The following is a 17,963-nucleotide window of genomic DNA, read 5'->3' as shown; positions in this document are numbered from 1 at the left end:
GCTGATGGCATCTCTGTGCAACAGCCACAGCTCCTGTGCTGAAGGGACAAGGGGTGGCTGATGGTGAGGGGGACAGGCTCCTCCACCAGCAGCATGTCCCTTAGTAACAACACTGTAAAAGAGACAGGGTGCAGGATCTGTCCCCTGAGCCCAGAACAAGACGTGACATTAAGGAGCACTGTGTGCCCTGTGTTTGCTCCCACAGCATTGCTCAAGTGGGGCTCAGCTGAGCAGAGCCACAGCCAAGGCACTGGGACACCTGAAGAATCACCCCTCCCTGGTTGTGCAACATCTGTACGATTTGTATAACAGCAAACTATTGCCCAACAGTCATATTGAGGCTGTTCACAGTCATTCTATGCAGGCATACACCAAACCATGTCAGTATTGGCCAATGTTTATTAGAAGATCTCTACCATCCATCTACCTACATGGCTGTAAAGCCTGCACTGAAGCTAACCAGAAGGCTGGGTTTCTCCCATGATTGGTCAAGAAACTAGTTATTTCTCAACTCCTGATGTCCTGGTGCTTAAAATTCGTCATTTCAACGACTTTACCCCTCTGGTTTGATACCCGGGATGTTCAAGCTGTTCACCTGCAGCACAGATACATGTCCAATAAAGATGGCCTTCACCTCCTCACCAAAGATAAGCTCAGACACTGGTGGTGAGGAATAACCCCATGCTCTGAGGGCACATGTGACCCTAGCAGATACCCGATTTATCATGAGAACAAGCCCTGGATTTGCCCTCTCCTTTCCAGGTCAGGATATCTGCAGAATTACTCATTTTGCATTAAGGAAAACAAACAGCAACAAAATGCAACTGAAATGAGGTGCTCTCCAGGTGCTAGGGAAAGCCCCTCAGAAGGCAGAATGATCCCAATGGCCCACTCAGCCACCTGAAGCACAGACAGCCCCTCCACAGCTCCTGGGCTTACGTCCTTAACTTAATTCCCTGTTAAAAGCCACCTAATAACTGATGACCTCTCCTAAATCTCAGGGACAAATCTCCACCCTCAGCCCAACTGTGGCAGTGACGGCACACAAAGTTCACTATTTAGTGCAGCACTGGGCCCCACAGAGTTGCTCTCCCTATACAACCACGGACAGAAAAGGCCCATCAGAATCTGGAGGAGGTGGGGATGCTGAATGAGAAGACAGTTTAAGCCAGTAAACCAGCCTAGGCTTTAAACCTCAGCCCAGGGTGCGCTGGAGCCCAGGCAGACAGTCCCTTTTCTGCCTCAGTACCCTCTGCAGAGCCCATTTGCTGGCACCTACCCTTGGGGAAGTGAGGCAGGCACAAACCCTCATACTAGTACACAGAGTGGGGTGATGCAGGCTTTACAGCTGAGCTTTCTTCAGGCAAGTTCTTCATGTTGGGTAAACAAAATTCAGCAAGATCCCTGCTCTGGGTGGCACCCACAGGATGCAGTGGCTGCTGGATATTTGCCTGGGGCTAAGGAGAAGTTCCTACAGAGCAGAGCTGCTCCCCAGGTACCCCCAGCTCCTTTACATCCACATCTTCCCCTTCCAAACTGCACTGAGGGAAGTTTGGACTCATCATGCAACCATTGCAAGAGTGCCCAGCAGCCTCAGTGCATGGTCAAGCGAGGTGGGTTAAACTGCAGTGCCAGCACCAGGAGCCCACCGCCTGACGGAGCAGTGCCCCATACAACCCTGCTCCCCTTGCCCGGTGGCTCCTGCTTTTCCCGCTTCTCCCAGACGAGTCCTGGTTTGTCCTGAGGTTTGCTTGCTCGCCTTGTTTATATGAACGATAATTTTGGATGTGGTAATGGCAGAACTGTAGCAACATGCCTCCCTCCACCCCCCATCCTCTGTTAGCAGCATGGGGCAAAGCTGCACACTGCAATAGCCTGGACATTTCAGGTGCTGGGAAGGACCAAGCTCCTCACAACTCACCTCCCAGCCTCCTGCTTACATCATCTCTTAATCCCAGGTCCCATCAGCAGACTCCATCCTGACCAGCACTGTGGCATGCCCATGGAAAGCCTACCCTCCTGCTGCCATGCTCCCATCGCCCTCACTGCAGTAGCAGGGGTTGAACCAACTCAAGGGCAATTCAGGGTTTACCTGATTAATTCCATGTGTCTTCTACAGGCCTGTCCCACACAGGTCTAATAAATCATGAACAAGATCCTCTCAGAGTAATATTAACGGCTATGTTTATAGTCAGCAGTTTGCAGGAAATTCCCTACCCACAACTACCAGTGTCAAGATTTATCATTTAACTTTCAGAGGCTGTTATTTTATTGGGACACACGATTCGTGTGCCAGGAACCCATCAGCTGCAGGTCTCGCGCCTAGCCCCAGAGATGTGTATCTGAGATTCATCCCCTGCAGTTATTGATCATGTGAATTACCATAGCACCTCACAGCCCTTGTCCTGGGATGCCTCAGCAGCAGCTGCATGCACGTGCATGCATCTGCCAGCAGTAACAGCACTAAGAAGGTGCTTGCAGGTTGATGACACCACCAAGGAGGAGGTTGGGTGCCTCTTCCCTAGCCCAGGAGGCAACCGCCCATTGCTTGGTATCAAATAAGGGATGCTGGGCTGGATGGGATAAGCATTTTGAAAATGAAGGCAACAAGCTGAATCTGGTGTGACACATGGTGGGGACAGAGGCAAGCACATCAACGCTATCCTTTAGGGACCTATTTTCATATCAGACACAGCTTTTACGTTGTCCAGATCACTCCTCCAACAGACTGAACAGACCTGATAGTGCAAAAATGGGTTTGCTCCAACTGAGTAATGCTACAGAGTGCACCAAACCAGACAGGTCAAAGAGGAAGACTCACCAAGTGGCTTTCTTTTAAAACTGATGTCATTGCCACAACTTATATTTGTTCCAGTCATTCTTAAATTAGATGCCCTTAACTGCTCTGGGCCAGTGCACAGCAAATGCAGACCACAATGAATTAAATAATACAGCAGAAAGAACGCAATGAAAGCTTGCTCCCTCCACTCAAGATGCCACCCACTGCCTGCTGGAGATGACAACTGAACAGGCAGGATGGCCCTACATCAGCTGTCCCACTTGGAAAATCCCCAGCCTCCAGCTCCAGAGGGCCACTGTGGGAATCAGCAGAGATCAGCCCAGCACCAGCGCAACGCATGGCAAAGCGGACATCCTCTCCATGGTGGCCATGTCCCAGCTTGCCCAAAGCATCAGCAGAGAACAAGCCGCCAAGCTGGAGACAAGCTGCAGCCCATGCAGTCAGAGCAGGGCAGGCACCGGTTGCAGGAGGATACACTGGGGTGGCCTACAAGTCTGTACAAGAGCAACCAAATGCTACATCTCCACTTGACTCTTCTTCCTCTGCAGCCCAAAACCCATGTGTTGCATTGCAAAGTGGCCCTGGTCCCAAGTGCAGGAGGAAGGTTTCCCTGCCAGTGAATTCCCAGCTGCCTTCCCCTTCTCCTCTCCTCCTGTTCCCCTTCCTGCTCGCAGCAGGCAGGGCTGGGTAAGCCACTCCTGGGTGATTCACTCCCCAACAGGCAGAAATGCTTCCTTGGATACACACAGCTGGGCACAGGGAAGAGGAGCAGGTCCTCTGATCCGAGCTGAATCACTGCACCCCGAATGAGCTCCTGCATGCAGGGACACGGCTCCCTGAGAGGTCGTGGCAAGGTGAGTATTGCAACAGTACAACCCGTGACTCATCGGCAGAGAAAAATGCCATTTGGGATAGGAATCACGAGGAGGAGGCGAGCAACCCGCCAGGGCTCAAACCAGGGGTGCAAGTCACAGGAACACCCAGGTCTGTTTCAAGGTAAAGAGGAGAGAAACTTGTGCAGAAAGCAGGGGAATGGCATCGGGTGCACGAGCCTGTCCTGGGAGTGATGGGCACCTCAGTGCACTGATGAGGCTCCTGCATCCCAGCCCCATCTGAGTTCAAGTGGAAAAGATGCTCATCCAGGCACAGCACTTGGAGCTTTTTCTGCTCTTTCAGAAGAGGTTCATAGAATGAACAAAAAGACCTTCAAGATCATAAAGTCCAACCATTACCCCAGGACTGCCAAGACCACCACTAAAGCATGTCACTGCTGGCCTCATCTACCCATGGAAGTACCCACATGAACAGGTCACCTAAGGTTCAGGCTGGATGATGCCAGGTTACATCTTGCTGAACTCTGTCATGGAGCCAGGCTCTGCAGAGATACCAGAAGACAGCAGCACTGGCCAGGCTCTGGGCAAACCAACCCATGGTACGTCCTTCCTTCTCCCTTGCCCTGGGGCAGCAAGGGAGAGACCTGCACCCATGCCCCAGCAGTGAGCCAACATCCCCAGCACCCAGATGCCTCCACGGGCACTGCTTTGGGTAATTCCAGTTGCATGCCCTGCACTTGCCCTACAGGATAACAGACTTTTTCCCACACCCATGTTTTCTTGCTTGTCCCTGAAGGCAAGGCAGCCTTGATCAGCATTTCCATTTTGTGTTGCAACAAGACACAAGCTCTCTGTCAACTGCCCCAACAGCTTTGCCAGGGGCAGCAAGAAAAATGGGCAGAGGTTCCCAGTGAGGTGACCGGGCTTTCCTAATCCCTGCTAAGAAATGTGTGTCCCTAGTCCAGGGCACAGCCTGGTCCCTACTTCCAGCCGGCTGCAGCCAAGGGGAAGGTGTAAGCTGGGAGCATCAATGCCGAGATGACAATAGCCATGATGGAAAGCTGGCAGAGCATCCTCCTGCACCCCTCTGAGCCAGCTGGAATAGTTCCCGGGGACCGCAGAGGAAGGGAAACAGGGTGCCCATGAATCATTCACACCCAGGCTAGCAGCTCCCCTGTCTCCCTCTAGCGACTGCATCCTTGGAAGATGTCAGGTTAATTAGGCTGGATCGTTAGCACAAGCTGCAGCTCCTCTGGTTCATGGGGCCCTTAGGACTTAACTCTCCCAGAGGGCAGAACCCGCAGCACTCATGGAGCAGTGGAACAGGAATGTCCCCAGACCTCTGGGAGTGCTTACGTGTATGACAACAGCATGTCAGAGCAGGGGTACAGAGCCAGAGCCCTATTGTGCAAGATGCTGTACAGAATGGAGAACAACAACAACAACAAAATATCTCTATCTAAATAAACCAGGCTCTTCTCCACTGGGAATTTCTTAAAAAATCATCACCCTTTGGGATGCAAAGCAGTCAGGCCTGGAGAGCAGCATCGTTATTAAATAAATTAATTAGCTCAGCAGAGCCCGCCAGGTACTGAACACTTTCCACTTCCAAGCAGGTAAATGAGTCCGTGGGAACAGAGGCTGCTCCATGCTTGCCAGGCAGCGCAAGCTGCATTTTAATGGCAATGCAGCTTCTGCAGCTCTGCCCCTGGAAGCAGCACATCAGGGTGCTGTGTGTCCCCAGGAGGGAGGGAAGAGCATCCTGATGCCAGGGGTTACAGCCACCTCTCTGTGGAGAGGTGCAGGAGGAGTTGGTTGCAAAAGGATGTCTATCTTCACGTAGACCAGAGCTTTTTTCCCCCGGGGAGCAGCAGGCCTGGAGCCAGCACTGCGGTCGGGGGGAACTGTGAGCAGGGCTGAGAGGGTGAGGTGTGCCTGTTGCGTAGTGCTGAGCATTGCCTCTGAGAGCACAGCCTGCGCTTTGCATCGCCAACTGCTTCTGTAGGCAGGCAGGATGCCTTTGATCCCCTCCCCAGCCCTATCTCATTGCCTTTAACACACAACTTTCATCACCCTGGGGTCTGGCAGGAGCAGGGTAAGTAAACTCTGCTCTCCCATCCTAATTGCAGCCGTTGGGTGACACTGGGAGGCACAAGTTGGGCAGGCAGGCGGCAGGGCAGCACTGCCATGGGTGTAAGTTTGGCTTTGACCCTCACTTAGGAGGAGGAGACCCAGCGCCAGGCTGTGGGTCAGAACTTGACAAGAGAAGGCAAAGGAAGTGGAAAACAGGAGCTGGGGAGGGAAGGCAAAAGGTGGAGGAGGTAAGAGGGGATTCTCCTTCGCTCCATCTTCCCCACAGGGCAGGTCCAGCTGTGGCAGCCCTTCCTGCAACTCCCCCTCCAGATGTTGTCCAGAAAAAGGTGTCCAAGTCCCTCTCCTCCTCCAGCACCTTTGCTAAAACTCTGTGAATTTCAAGGGGGCTATAGAAAACCCACTGAAAAACAGCAGTACTGCACCAGCTTCCATTCCCAAGTGAGCGTTCACCAGGGAAGCAGGGAGGTATATCTCTGTTGTAAGAGGAAGTTCACAATTACAGCACAAGTCGTTACTGGCAAGTAAAATTCCCTGGCATGTTGTAAATAAAATCTGAATTCCCCAGTCTGGGGTACAAGACAGCCCACAGCCTTCATTCCAGGACCCATTTGAAAGAGAAAATGAGATGATATTTTTGATGGCGGAGACAGATAAGTGTTGGTAGGGGAAAAACTCCAGGAGGGCATTTCAAACAATGAATATTACATCCAAAACAACACAAGATTCACACGCAAAAAGAAGTCCCCAGTGAATATACATTGCTGACAACTCCTGAAATTAAATCTCTGCACACGCACTCACCTGTAACCTGAGCAGCACTATTGCAAACAGCTCCAGAGAGCACAGTCATGCTGTCTCTTCCTCCACTCGGAGGAAACAGCATTATTTAGTCCAGGGCACGGGGCTGCTTGCAACCAACCACTGCAGCACACCAGGATCAGGGTCTCTGCCCTGATTCCAGCTCCAGGATACAAAGACTGACCTACAAACAAGTACTCAATCTTCTTCACACCCAGCAATAGATGACCACTGAGCCCGATTCCTTATTGCACCCCGATTCCCACCCTGGATCAACACTCAGCATTCTCCACAGGGGCTGCCCTAAGAGCAGGGCACAACCCACTCCTTGAAGTGCTCCTGCCTGTCCATAGAGATGCGCCTACCTGTACAGAGATGTGCCTGCCCATTCAAACACATCACTTGCCCTTTCCTCCCTGCCTCCTCCAGAGCCACAACAAGACACAGGAGCTCCCCAACAGGCTGAGGAAGCATCTCATGTCACCCCGCAGCTGAACAATCCACAGATTTGCCCTGATTTGGGCAGGATTAGGCAGAGCTGCTGCCCAGGGAGGGCTGATTATTCCTGCCAGGAGCCAGGGCTTGAAAAGGGACATTGTTTCAAGGATGATTTGCTCTTTCCTCCTCACACACACACAAGTCTGTAGCTCCAATCTGGCTTTTTTGCAAGGCACCTGCTAACACCGATGGTCAGTGATAAGATCAAAGAAGGACAATCAAGGGAAGAAGCAAAACCTGGGCTGGCCAGGCAAACCAGGATGCTCTGCAAGAGGTGCTGAGCCCTGCCTGGGTGCTCACCCTTGCCTGAACCCATGTATTGCACATTGATTTAAGGGCATCCCAGAGCAGTAGGTGCTGTGCTCCCCTTTCGCCCTGGCTTCTGAATAGCCCCTGCTATAGCTCAGGAGCCATGTGGATGCAGTCATTGCTGGAGGGAACAGGTTGCAATACCTCACTCCCCTTCCCCAGCCCATCTTGGCTGCAGGCACGCTGGCAGCTGGGAATAGGTAGTGTTGAAATGGTGACCTCAGGCCCTGCAGGAGATGGATTTGGGAAGGCAGCCTCCACCTCTTTTCAGCAAGTAAGCTGCTCAGTGGGATGTGATCTAATATCAGGGGCCCTACAACAGCATCCCAAATGCCTCACACCCAAATACAGTCCCTCAGGGCTGTTTAAGTACCAGCCTTCCCAAGAACAAGACAATAGCTGAAAACTAGTTTCACACACAGGTTCCATTCCTATTTCTCTTTGCCCTGTGAGATGCCCCACATCCCCTGCTCACAGCAGCAGTCCCCGCTCCTCAGGACAACCAGTCCCACCAGGGCAGACTTACCCTTATCCTTCTGCTCCAAAGCCACCACTCCAGCCTGGCTCAGGATTACACTAAAACACCCTCAGAGAAGCAATGGGCAACCTCTTCTCTTGCCCTTAACTTTAACCTCCTGCCAGCAGCTCCCCTCCCCTTTATCAGGCAGCAAACTCCCCACCTGCACCAGCACCATTTACCCTTAACCCTTTCTCTGTCATTATGGTCCCTGCCCCAAGCTGATGCAGGCAGACTCACATCACCATGGCTTACATCAACCTGACCTCTAAACTTCAGGAACTCAAATAAAAAGGAGTCTCAGAGATAAACCAGCCTCCCAGGTTTACTTCTAAAGCTCAATGCGAATGAATGCAGAGGACATTTTGCAAAAGTCAATATTGCCTCCTGCTGCAGCATTTCAGCTCTGTTATTAAAAAAACCACACAAAACAAACAGAAAACCCCCCAAAACCCAGAAAACACTCTGTTTTATGGGGCTGCTTGATACCGGGTACTATCAATGAATCAGAAACATTTGTCAAAGTACCAAGAGACATCTTAAAGCGAAGTAAAGAGGTTGGAGAGTGTCCTGAGGTCAAAAGCAAAGGACTCAAAGCGCTGGGGAGGATTTGCATCTGCTGAGCAAGGAAGAGTGCCTGAGGCTGTGCTCCTGATGCCCATCGGTCCCAGTGGTCCAGGTTGCTCAAGCTCCTGGGCACCAGGGTTCACTCACTGTGCTGGAACGGAGCAGGAGCACTGGGTGGAAGAGTCACGTTCGCACCCTGTGCTCCCTCCAAAACACTCATGGATGGTTTGGAGCACGATGCCAGAACCACCCATCATACTTCTCTTTTTTTTATTTTACTCTTTGCTATAATCCTTTAATGAATTAAGGCAAGCAATTAAGCAGGATTTTTTATTCTTTTTTAAAGTGAACGTGCATGAAAATGGAGATGGGTGTTTTTGCTGTTCAAACACTTAATATGATAATTAATGCAAAGCCCCTCAGCTTTAGGGATTCTCCACACCTCTCACCCAGCCCTTTTTCTGTTTATCTTTCTGGCAGACTGCCTCTCATATTTATTCTAATGGAGGTCGACCCTTCCTCTTGCTCACGCTATGCCTAAACTGCACGAAGCAGGGGTGGAGATTCAAATCTGCTTCAGAGCAAAAGCCCCAACCTAACGTCAGTGGTGGAGAGCCCTGTCATAGGAGAAAATGGAGAAACCTCCTTTCTGGGGGAATTCAGAGGGTACCACAATCTTGGGGCAGAGACAGCATCATGAGCAAATCCCTGGCACCAGGCAGAGCAGCCCCTCAGGGCCATGTTCCCGGGCACTACAAGCAAAGAAGAGGTGCCTGCTGCCCTCATCCAATTCCCATACACGGCCTCGCTGCACACATCTTTCACACATTCAAGGCAAACCAGGAAAGCTGTGTTTAAAGACAGTGTATTTGCTATCCAGTAATGTTTCCAGCCTTCATCTCATGTGGTTGAGTTGATTCCTCATGCCCAGCTCACTGGGGAAGGATCTGCAGGGCAGGGTGACAAGGTAAGCGCCTTTAGCAACCTGACAGAACAGAGTTTGGCTCTGCAGAGGAGGCTGGGCAGGTTTGCCTTCACAAGGCAGTCCTTTGGTCCCTGTATCTTCTGGCCACACCAAACCTCCCAGCCCTCAGACCCCTTCTCCATTCCTCTGCTCCCTCTCACCCACTCAATCCCTGTTTAGCTTAAAATATTGGTAAGTATAGTTGAATCTATCCGTGCCTCAGTTTCCCCACCAATGAAAACAAGGTTAACGGATGCCCCTGCCTCCCTTGGAGGATGAAGGCACCGGCAGAGGACAAACATCTGGAAGATGCCATGGGCCCAGGTCAACACCGGGAGGTGCCCTGCTCCTCCTACTCTCATCACAAGTGTTTTACCAAGCCTCACAAATGTTGTTATTGCCCTGCCTGAGCAATGATGGGAATGAGCTTGGGACTGATAAAAACCAGCAGCAGAAGTCCAAGGGGAAACCATGTGCTTGGGCAAAGACGAGCAAAATCTTACTTGTAACTCCATGGGCAGTTAGCAAACGTGGCTCACTTGGAAGGAGGCAGTGGGCCACCAGTGAATCCCAAACAGACTGTCCTGAGTGGGCTGGATGGTATCCCCCAGCACTAAGATTTGCTGTTTGAGTTGGGGAATGTCTCTGCAACCCAAATTTGTCTCACTTTTCATTCTTTTTTATTCTTCTTCTTTAACTTCTTCCTGTTTGCATCAAAATTCATTTCCTGACACAAAAAGGTCTTGGTTAACATTCTCTGACTCATCCAACTGGCCAAACAGAACTCCTGCCTCCACAGGAACTGGACCATCCTGTTTGTGGGTGCAACAGCCACCCCCAGCTGTGTGCCGAGGGCTGAGGAAAGCTGTTCCCATTGTGAAACACTCCCTGCCAGATGTGGGCAAGCCCTCCCTCACAGCTGGATAGCAGTCAGACATTTTGATTTTCTCTCTCAGTTGTTTGTTGCCTTGTCCCAGAGCTGGACAAGCCTTGGAGATGAGGCTTTTAACCCTTTTCTGCAGAGCAGCCCATCAGCTTTTTGTCTGTAGGACCATGGTTTTGTAAACCTGGAAAGAAGGTAATAATACCCCCAGAAAAGTAGCTTCACCACTGGGAGAGAAGTTTGTCTCCTCTCCTTCCATACCCTGTGAGAAAATGGTGGGAGTTTGGACAGTGGATTTGTTCAGTAGTACAAATTCAGAGAGATTTGGGCTGCTGGTACTGTGTCCATTGGTGACCACCACCTTTTACAACATGTCTGAGACCTTACCTTTCTCCATACCAATGCACAAAGAGTGCTGCACAGGCTGCAAAGCCTCCAGCGATCATGGCCAAACATAACAGTCAGTAAAGCTGATGATCCTTGCTTGATTGTCCAGTTCAGCCAAAGCAAACACTTTTCCCCTTGGGCTGCTGTGCAAGATGCTTCTGAAATCAGGGAAATTGCTCCCACAATGTCCCTGGGAAATCTCAGGCACACACCATCCATCAATATTTTGCAGTCTGAGACAATAGCAACATCTCCTGCTACATTGGTACAAGCCCAGACACTGTGCTCTGGCTTCCTGTAAACAAAAGCTGTTTAGCTCTAACTTTTTGTTTTGGCTCAGGCTCCCCTGCTTCAGTGAGGATGGTATCGAGATAATCATCACGTGGATTGTATTCCTGGTACGAGGCTCCGTTGCACAATGGCACCTCTTTATAATGCCCTTGGAGCAAGGAAGTTCTAGGCTGGCTTCTTCTCCAGGCATGATTGGGTGTCAGGTCTCACCACCAAGCTGAAGGAGAAGAGCTAGAGAGTGAGGATCTGAAAGGGGAGCAGGAAAACATAGGGTTGAGGCAACCGATCAGTAGAGAAACATTTACAGACTGCTATGCAAAGGAAAAGAGGGTACAAAGGACTGGAGCAGAACAGACTTCCCTCAGTAAGACAAAGCAGAAGAGGAGTGGTCTTTCCGAGGGAAAAGAGTTGGTGGTACAGGATTTTTTAGGCCAGACCAGAACAAACACAAGTTATTTTCCTGCTTGAAAGTTAACCTCCACTTTGAAAGGGTTTCTGCTTGAGCCAGGCGAACCAGGGACCTCTGAGTGAAGCAAGAGAGCGGGCGGTCCCCTGCTCTGCCCCGGCCTGATCTCCCAGCGCCTGTGCAATCCCGAACATGTTATCCACTGCGCTGGCCTAAAAGTTAAACATCCAGTCTAAGCTGGTTGTGTGGGGCCAGTGAGGAGACAGAAGCATCTTCTGGGAACAGCTCATTCCCTCTGGAAAGGCACCTGAATTTACGGGGTTGTTATTTAATGTCTTGTCCCTGCTCCACCCTTCAGATAAATTAACTCCCTGTCCTCTTTCCCCACCCCCTAGTAAAGACCCAACCATTTCCATGTTCTCCCCTTCACCCTTTTTCACTGCCACCTCCACCAACCTCTTTCTCCTGCACAAACACCATGCTGAATCTTGGTTTCTCAGCCAGGATGATGGAAAGTCATGTCTGCCTTAATCCATCCACCACAGCCCCAGCTCCTTCATGAGCAACAGGGCCATGAGGAGGGACTTGCAGGTACCCTCCCTTGGCTGGAAGACACCGTGCCTTCAGGTGCATGGTAGGGAGAAGTGGCTCCAATGCAGTAAATTCAGAAAGACTTATGGTGGTTTGGGACATTCCTGGTGGGCAATAGCATGACCCAGTGAAGTCCTGTAAAGAGCACGAGCTCTTATAGCTAGTTAAGCTAGGAGAGTTAAGGAAGTATAGAAGAGGCAATGGCTGTATAGGCACTCTGGGGATGTAAGGCCAGTGATGCTACCTCAGAAATGGAGACAGAAGCCTCCTGCCAGACCTGAAGGTGAGAGGCTGTTCCCCGGGCACACCAGCAAGGACTTCTCCTCGTCCCCCACCACGCTCCGATGAAATCACCCACTCAGCTGTGGTGGCAGTTTTGCTTGAGGTCACTTCCCCGTGCTCCCTTCCCCGCACTGCCCCGACGGCCGCCCCGCAGAGACCGCAGTCACACACCGCTCCGGATTCAGTCACCACCACCCCGGCCAAGGATGAGATCAGCCATCCGGCACGCGGTGCAGAGCGATTGGCTCGAGATGAGCTAATGCTCTGCGCAGACGGATGGAGGGCGAGGAGGAGACACGCTGACTCGCTAGCTCATCCCATGACGAGAGCCATGGTCCAGCCCATGCCCTCCCGAAGGACAGTGTGCAGCTCCCACCTCCCTATGGGGCTCCACTCGGCATGGACGATAGAACACCCCGGTACTCTCCGTTGGCAGGTCTTTGTTGCCTTCCCTTCAACACCAAACCTTCTCCTGGGGTCTTGCACAGCATCTCACCTCATCCCATCAGGGTCCCATCTGTCTGTAGAGCGATGACATCCCCTCTGTGGGCTGGCATCCCAGCCTTCTGTTGCGCTGAGTTTCTGACTGTCCTGGTGCCAGATGGCTTCGGAGGCAGATGACTTCATCTCTTTTAAAGGGGCAAGGGATCTGTCAGCACTGTCATGTTGGAATCTGTGTACATCATCCTTGGTGGGGAAGCCAACAAGGAGACCATGGCACAGGAGTAGATATGATCCCACAAACTGTCCAAAGAGACTTGGATTCAAGTCCAACACTGCTAACCTCATGTCCTTCACTCTTAGCAGTCCATTGTGTTTGATCTGTTCTGCACAATAGCCTTGTGCCTACACCTTAGAGAGCAAGGGGCCCGATTTTAGCATGAGCTCTCTCGTGATGTGCTCCTGTGCATGTCAATCAGGAGTGGTTTGCATTACACCAGCCTCTATCCCCAAAACTAACTATGATGAGTGGCTTGAATCAAACCCACTCATCAATGGACTACTCTTAGACCCCAGGCCAGGATAACCTGGATCTGCTCTAAGGAAATCCCAGTTCAAGTTTGTATTGAGTAAAAAGGGTGAATCTCGGAGTGAGAATCAGGTTTATACACAGAGATGCGGCTCAGGACTTCCGGTTACCACTCGGAGGGTCTGCTGTGGAGGGAGAGATGGATCCACCCTGTGCCCCTTGTGACTCTTCAAGAAGATGAGAGAGATGCAGCTGCCTGTACCTCTCTGCAGACAGCAACCACCTCGCTCTGGGGCATGTTCTGCCCAGCTGGGAGCTGACAGTGGTTTGCAGCTCCACTGGAACCATCCTGACTCATCGGAGCAGCTTCATGGCGGGTTATCATCAGGGCTGGTCAAGGAGGTTGCAGTGCACACACATGCACCAGGAGCTGATTCCTGCGCAGGGCTGGATCCTCCCTTCCCCCAGCGCACACGCTCCCGCTTGTTGGGGAAAATGCCGCTGTTGTTCCAGGCAGATAATCGCCCCTTCCCTTGCAAGTCCCTGCACGCTCCTGTGCTAACATACCCACAGCGCATTACAGCACACCAGATGCTCAAAGGCCAGACCCACAGACCGGCTCTCCTTTCTGCAAAGGGGAAACAAACGCTGTTTGTCCCCGAGGGAGGTAACTCACTGTCTGCCTTGGCTCTGCTCTGGGGCTCATTAGATCCCGGCACTCCAGCGAGCGGACATTGGCTGCAGGTTTGGAGGTGGCCTGATAAATCGCCATAGGAGAGCAACGGGAGCTGGGACCACTTCGGAAGTGCCCACCACAAGTCTGGAGCATTTCAGACCCTAGCTGGGCCAGCTCACTTAAAGAGTGCCGGACCCTCAGCAGGGATGATAAAGAGGGGTTGCACTATCATGTCTGTTTCTGAGGGCAGGAGGGTTTGGAGAAACACCCCAGTCCCCCATGTCAGCAGCACTGCCCTAACCTCCAGATCCATAAAGGTGATTGTCCAGCATGGCCAGTCCCAAGTGTTGGCCAGGAAGGGCACATGTTTAGAGGATGAGCTGGAAGATGGGCCTGCAGGCACGTGTTCAGGAGGCAGGCAGGTCCAGTCCCCAGGGCAGTGAGTAGGTAAAGCCATTGACAGTGAGGCCCCTTTAAGTGTTTCTCGTCGGTCCAGAGAGGCCCGTGGTGATTTCCCTACCCTAGCCTGAACATGCTGCTTCTCTGCAAAACTCTTTGAGTGCAGCTAACCCACAGCAGAACTCTCGGCTTTATCAAATGGAGATCTTGGGCGGAACCAGGAAATGAAATCTCTCCCCATGATTAGGGAGAAAGGAGCGTCCTTGCCAGCCAAGTGATGGAGCTCTGACATTCCCCGTGCCTTGGAAAAGAGCCTGTTGCGTCTGACAGGGCAAGATCCCGGCAGCAGGGCATGGTGGCATGAAATGTTGACACCAGCTTCTGCAGCTTTTGTTGGCTTGTTTGATTGATGGCCTGAATGGTGTGAAGCAGCATTCAGGGCAAAGCCAGGCATCATGCATGGCTCCATCTTTCTTTCTTTCCTCCTGGCACAGCTCCTCCAGTCCTCTCTGTTTGCAACCACAGGTACTTCTGCAACCCATCCCTTTCTGCAGGAGCAGGAGTTGCTCCTTGGGACAAACAAGACATCTTTCTTCCCAACCCAGCCTGACTTCAAGTTGAGTAGGGGGCTGAGAAGGCAGAGCCCCACAGTTCTCACTAGTACCAGGCTCTCACCCACCACTGATAGAGAATTAACAGCTGAACCTGAGGAGGAGTTCTGTGATTCTTTCCCTTCCTGTGTTAGTGGGATAGTAACTGATTCAAATAGGCTCTAAGGACCCATGTTTGCCTTTGTATGGAAGGCAAGAGTCCATCTTAGTGTCCTAGCCAACTATAATCTGAGGATCCTAGCCAACTATAATCTGAGGATTTTGGGGTCTTTTCTCCATAGCTAGAGTGCTACTCACCTTGATGCCATGATTTAATTAGGAAAGGCAGTATTTCTTATTAAACCATCTGGTACCTTTGGAAAAATAGACAGACTTTTGGACAATCAAATCATCCTTCACTCATGTCCCCAAAAAGCCTATTTTCCTTTCCAACTACACCTGTTTGGCCAATATGATGTTTCTCTGCTCTGTAGCCAGAGTACAAAGTCTTCTCTGAGAACTGAATCTAAGTCCCCTGCAACTGACAAGACTGGTACCATGCTCTACCACTGTTGTGGAAAGGAAGACTTGGTGTCACCAATCTGCTGGCAACAAGGTGGAGTTGTCAGTGGCTTTTGCATGGGCATTTGTACATGTTTTGCAAGGGGACCCCTAGCTTATGCTCAGCCTTTCTGAAAGGGTCTGCCTGATAAACGGCTCTTCCATGAGCAGCAGCTTCCTCAAACAGCATTTCACCAGCAAAGTGGCTGAAAGAGAGCCTCTGTGACCACCTGGAAGAGCAATGAGACAGTGCAAAAGGGAGAGCTGTGTTGTGGGTGACGTGCCAATCTCTTGCCTTGCTGAAGATCAACAATGCCAGTTTTGCTAGCTGAGAGTTCACACCTTGCTACAATAGATGGGACCAGATGAGACCAAGACCCCAAGTCCAATGTCTCCAGGGTTACCCACTGCTCCAGATGCAGGTGAAAGGAGAAAGGCACCTGGCCAGCTGTGAAAGGCTCCAAACACATGGAAATGCTGGTGCTTGTAGCAATCAGCTGATGCCCTGAAGCCAGAGTTTGCTCACTTGTACCTGGGTATGTCTAAATATAATACACGTAGTGTTCTGAGCCCTGCCTCAGCCCCATTGAAATCCAGCCACCAATACCTGATTTTCTCACCTTTCACTGGGAGACGCAGCTGCATGAAGGAACTTTTCCTTTCATTCCTCCCAAATGCACCTCCCATTGCCATTGCTGACTGATCACCTGGCCTCCTCTCATGAGGCATCTTAAAGAGCATATGACTTGCAATTTCAAGGTACTACTACTATCACTTTCATATTCCTCAAAACTTTCCTGCCAATTCGCCTACAAGTCATCTGACCAAACCAGCTGGACAAATGGACAAGCTGCACATGTAAATCTAACTGGATTTATGCCCTCTTCTCATTCAGTTCAAACTATTTCTGAAAAGCCATGATGAGCTTGAAATCAAAGTAATTTAAGATGGCTGTTAAGATGCTGTGAGGAGAGCACCCAGCATGAACATTTGTAGCACAAAAGCCAGCAGATCAGTTCCCAACCCAGCACTGTTCTGGGGTGACCCCAGGAGGATCATTCAGTCTCACCTTGCTGTGTAAATTTGCCCTCTTATTCTTGGTACAAACTGTTCACTAGATTCAATCTAAAATGCTGAACAATTTTGATTCAATCAAAACTGCATTTTTTGGTCAATTTACCAGATTGCTCTCACCTCCACTGAAAACCCCACATAGTTCAATATACCATGGGTCAACTTCTTCACATCTTTTTGGATGTGCACCATGAAATGCCCTGGATATTCCCATGGACTGGTGTCCTGTGATTTAATTCAACAGTGTCTAGTTTGGGACAAGTTCCAGTCAAAGCTGTCTGTGTGCCTGGAGGATTCACAACCTGCTATCCTGGGCGATTTGCTGGTGACTACTAAGGTGCAAGTTTGCACCAGCCACTCCTCCTCAAACGGGATGCTAATGGATGTGCTCACTTCCATCATTGTCCCCTGCACAAGGAGGCTCTAAAGGAGGAGTTAGACACCTATTCAGACTGTTTAAAGTTAAAATTGTCCTATTTCCATATTCTTTACTTGTTTTTGTTTTCCTAAAACTGTACAGAAAGCTTTCTGGTAATTTTCTCTGCCAAAACACACCAGAAGGGGGGAAAACTTCACCTAAACCTGTGCATTGATTTCCCACATTGAGACCTACCCCTGTATCTGCTCAAACCCCATCGCAATCTAAAGGGGGTACATTATCATTTACCGAGGGCTGGAAGGAAAAGGAGAGAAGAGGGAAGGGGACTGGGACAAAGAGGACTGAAGATACCCACAGACTGCCCATGCTTTAGCCGATGTGACAAGGAACACCCACAGAAAGGTCCACATCCCTTGCCCTTGGTCCATCCCTGAACAACACCCCCAGCATCAGGATGCTCTTTCTTTACCAGGAAAAAAACACCCAAAGCTCCAGTACAACATTTGGTCTCTATATGCTGCCATCTCTCCTTGTTGCCTCCCTCTCTTTTCTCTGCCTCCTGCCTTTTCAGGACAGGGACCACCTTTTCATCCTCTGTTCAGCTCCGAGCACCCCGGGGGCTTGTTGGCAGCAGCTGGGGTTTCTGGGGACTCCCCAACACAAACAACAACAACCTTCAAAGTGCCTCTCCGCATGCAGCTGCTCCGAGGGCAGATTCAGGTTTCCCCCACCCCCTTCTCCCCATCCCTCCTTGCAACACCCACCTGGCAGCTAGTTAAAAACAACCTTTTGGTTTTTCAGGTGTGTTGGAGGGATTTACCTGCCACATTCTGCCCTAACCCCCCTACAGTTGAGTTGGATTTGATGGCAATACTAGTTAATCTAACAGTAAAACGCTCTGCAATTATTTGGCTCTAAGGCTTGGGTCCTTGCCCAGCTCTGACATACGCACACACACAAGTTCACTTCTCCAGCGAGGGAGCGGGCGATGCCTCTCCTCTTCCTCCTCCTCCAGTCCGTCACAGAAGGGCTGGCTCTTCAGCGAGGGAGTTCCACCTCCTGCAACTTTCTCCCTGGCTGCTCTCAACCTGTGC

At 50.9% G+C, this 17,963-nt stretch overlaps 1 protein-coding gene across 1 annotated transcript in view; it reads left to right on the top strand.

Annotated features, from left to right (window-relative positions):
* Positions 1–14,108: 14,108 nt before the first annotated feature.
* Positions 14,109–17,963, top strand: part of FAT2 (FAT atypical cadherin 2) — a 60,883-nt gene continuing 57,028 nt past the window's right edge. The window contains exon 1 of the mRNA XM_030504862.1: positions 14,109–14,120. The gene's annotated coding sequence lies outside the window, so the exon portion shown is untranslated. The remainder of the gene's footprint in view (positions 14,121–17,963) is intronic.

The sequence above is a fragment of the Strigops habroptila genome, chromosome 12 (genome assembly GCF_004027225.2).
Source record: "Strigops habroptila isolate Jane chromosome 12, bStrHab1.2.pri, whole genome shotgun sequence".
NCBI lineage: Eukaryota > Metazoa > Chordata > Aves > Psittaciformes > Psittacidae > Strigops > Strigops habroptila.
The sequence above is the reverse complement of the archived record's forward strand: the minus strand, read 5'-3'. Positions and strand labels throughout refer to the sequence as shown.